The sequence below is a fragment of the Triticum urartu genome, chromosome 4A (genome assembly GCF_056163025.1).
Source record: "Triticum urartu cultivar PI428250 chromosome 4A, HENAU_Tu73, whole genome shotgun sequence".
NCBI classification, from domain to species: Eukaryota; Viridiplantae; Streptophyta; class Magnoliopsida; order Poales; family Poaceae; genus Triticum; species Triticum urartu.
The window spans coordinates 419,987,219-419,990,685 of NC_141876.1; the positions used below are offsets into that span (position 1 = coordinate 419,987,219).

Consider the following 3,467-nt stretch of genomic DNA (forward strand, 5'->3'; position numbering starts at 1 on the left):
GATTTGCACCCCCACCCATCTCGGAGCACGCTCAGTGTGCGCCGATTTCCTCCGCCGCTCCAGTACTAGCTCCAGAAAGCTGCCCAGGCAAAGCCTTGCCGAACAGGGCTGCAATCACCCGTACATGCTGCTCGCGTAGAGGACAGTAGAAGAGCAACTTGAGCTCTTGCACAGCCGTGTCCGTAACCTCCAGATCTTCCGGCACAATTCCCAGCATGCGCAGGAGCACATTCTCCGCAGGTGTGGCTCTTTGCGTGTTCTGCGGAGCCGATTTCTTGGTTGCCCGAGTGGTTCTTTTGGGGGTGAATGGTTCTGCCTCAAGCCACAAGGTGGAAGCCTGGACTTCCCTGAGAATTGGTTGTGCTAGCTTCTCCACAATGCATGAGCAGAAAGCCTTGAGCTTCGCGTACATCTCCACCTCCTTGGATGTCAGTCCATTGGCTGGGTCGTTGGTCACTACAATCTCTAAGCACCTCTCTTTGGCGCCCTCTTCCACAGGCCTCTCGGCAGGCATCTCTTTTTCTTCATGCACATCCGATGGTGCGGCTACGTGAACAGAGTCACATGCAAAGCTTGCATGAATCCCATCAGGGTGGGCCCTACCGACGTGTGACCATCCGCTGGCTGCATGGCCTCCACTACCATGGCCACGCCAGGTGGCACCACTACATGCACCTCCATCGCGTTATCATGCCTTGGATCCGCTGCAACTTGCTTATCCACAAGCGACGCGCCCATCACCGGATTGGACGGACCCCCCCGCGGTGCCACATGAAGATTGTCTGCGCCGATCGAATGCCCAATCGACTCTCTTCCTTGGGATCCCAGCTCCCCCACATCGATTGCCATCGGCTCGAGGATTGGCCCTACCTTTTCCAAGGCGACCTGGAGCTGTCACCTGCGCGCCCCCAGCAACGAACCAGACTGGACGGCCATCGTGCATGTGCCCACCACTTCCTCCCATTGGCCTGTCGCCACGCGCCCTAGCAGCCGGGGAGGGAGAATTTCCCTCGGGTTCTACGCCAACGTTCTTCCCTCCTCCACTTGCTTTGAGGCCACCACCAATTGCGCGACCAATCTTTCTCATGTCTCGTTTGATATCTCGACAGCCTTGTTGTTCGAAGCATCCCGATTGGCTTGAACAGTCAAGCGCTTGAAAGCAGACAGGTGCCGCGTCAGCCTGCTTGGGATAGGGACAACTGGGGCTTCCATCGCAGCGACAGGTGGGGACTCCATGGGGGGAGGCGCTAGTCGTGTCCCTCTGGTCTGGACCAGGCCCCACCCCCTTCTCCGGCGACAACGACGCCGTGACCGCTGACACGGACATCCAGAACACCGAACTGCCATGCCAGCCTACGCGGCCTCAGTCCGCCGCCCGCGAGATCACCATCATCGTTGTCTGGAAGGCCACTTTGACCATTGTCCGAAGAGCTCCCGAAGAACCACGGCTCACCGGCCTCCCTCAAGTCCATGATCATGTCAATGTGAATGAGTACCTTATACTGCAGAAGGGCGGGTGGCGCCTCCATGCCCGGCTCCGGCATAGCCAACCACCGGAGTGTGGGGATGTCTTGTGGGCTCGCCGTCCATGCCGTGAGCTTGAACGAGGATAAGTCGGAGCGGGAAGCCGTCTCTGGTGCCACCGCCTCAACCTTGCAAGACGACCCGAGCAGCCCTTCCACCACTGAGCGATCCCAAGCATGGGGGGATGCCCTCAATTTCTAGCCACACCTTGAAACCAAACACCGAATGAACTGCCTACGATTGCCTATTCCACGGCATGAAGAGCAGTCTGTCTCCTTTGAACTCCATCGAGGGGCAATCCGCCACTCTGTTCCGCACCTCCGCCGAAGCAAAAACCACCAGAAAATCCTTTGGCCTATAGCAATGCACTGACACGAGCTTTGGGGCGATGTCCAGCTTCCCGACAAGGATCTCTTTCACACGCGCCGGTGCAAGCACCCTCCTTTGGCCACCCACGTAGGCCACCACGGCGAACTGAAGGCGACGCTCCAGATCAGACACCATCGCGGTGCGCCTGACGACGCATAGCTCCGCGGATGCCTCGACGGCCCTGGCCTCCAATTGAAGCCGCGGCGGCGCCAGGGGTGGCCATGCCGAATCAACACCCAGAGCCGCAGCCTGTGGTGCCGTGAATTAGCCAGAGCCGTTAGGCACCGCCACGAGCGCCGGCCGTAGGGATGGAGCAGAGTGACGTGCAACCTTGGCCACCGCCTCCCTGTGCAGATCATCCACCGACGAGGGGCTTCCCGGCCGCTTGCAGTCCTTGGAGCCGTGGCCGGGCAGGCCGCATCTAAAGCAGACGATTTGGTTGGTGCACTCGTTCTTGTAGTGGCCCTTCTCTAAACACTTGAAGCATTTATCTCTCATCTTCGGCAAGACCTCAACGACCGGCGACGCAGGTCGTGCGGGGGCCCTCGCACGACCGCTCAGACCGTCAGGGGAGTGCCTCATCCTCCAGAGCTTTTTCTTGGAGGGAGGCGGACGCACCCATGGGGCTTGCACCGGCCTAGGGGCAAGAGCGCCGTCCACCGCCGCGTCCGGGTCGTGGGCGTCCGAGCCCTCGGAGCTGGATGAGATCCCCAGCCCCGACACCACCGGGCGCTCTCCCTATGGGCGGAACGACGAGGTCACAGATCTGGGGCTAGCGGACATGGGGAATGGGAACCAGAGCCGGGAGGAGAGACCGGCGGCGGCGAGAGTGGTGGTCGCTGCGGTCGGAGTGGCTGCGGCGAGAGCGCCTGAGCGCGGTGGACGCCGACGCCGGAGTGGCGCACGGTGGGAGGGAGTGAGGGAGAGCGGGAGGGAGCGGGGGAGAGTGGAGTTAGTGTTAAATTCTCTCCCTGGTGTGAGGACATCGACTCTGAGGGGCTCCTGGAAGTTGTGTGGGTTAGAATTGGTAAAATTCCCCCCAATAAGAGATCTGGTAAGGTTGTAGCTTATGTGGGGGGGCTGGTTGGGATCACTCTGGAAGTGGACATGTCGACCATCAATTGCCCCTCTTCTGTCAGAGCCAGAATTGGGTGCAGATCTGTGGCCCAACTACCTGCTACTGCTGAAGGAGTTTTAGGGGGGCGTTTCTATAAGTTTACTTATGAGATTGAAGAAATTCTAGTTAAAAATTATGTTGAGGAAGAAGTTGTTGATCCTGTTGCTGATGACAAAGCCAAGCTTGAGTACACCCATAAAAGGAACCATACTGATCAGGAGAAAAAAGAGAGTCCACCTGCTAAACATTGATCTGGGAAACTTGACAATTCTTATCATGTGGGTAAGGCATGTCGTCTTCTGCCTACTGAGAATGAAGAAAAAGAGGAGGATGTCTCATCTGAAAGTGGAGCAGATACTTCCTTGCTTATTGAAACAATGCAGAAAGAAATAGATGAATCTGCTGGTAAGGAGAAACTGAACTCCTCCAAGTGGATCGTCCCCATGGAAACTGTTGA

The 3,467-nt window shown here is 58.0% G+C and overlaps 1 pseudogene; it reads right to left on the reverse strand.

The window, feature by feature from the left end:
* Positions 1–1,247: 1,247 nt before the first annotated feature.
* On the reverse strand, positions 1,248–2,676 carry LOC147976031 (uncharacterized; annotated as a pseudogene).
* Positions 2,677–3,467: the final 791 nt, after the last annotated feature.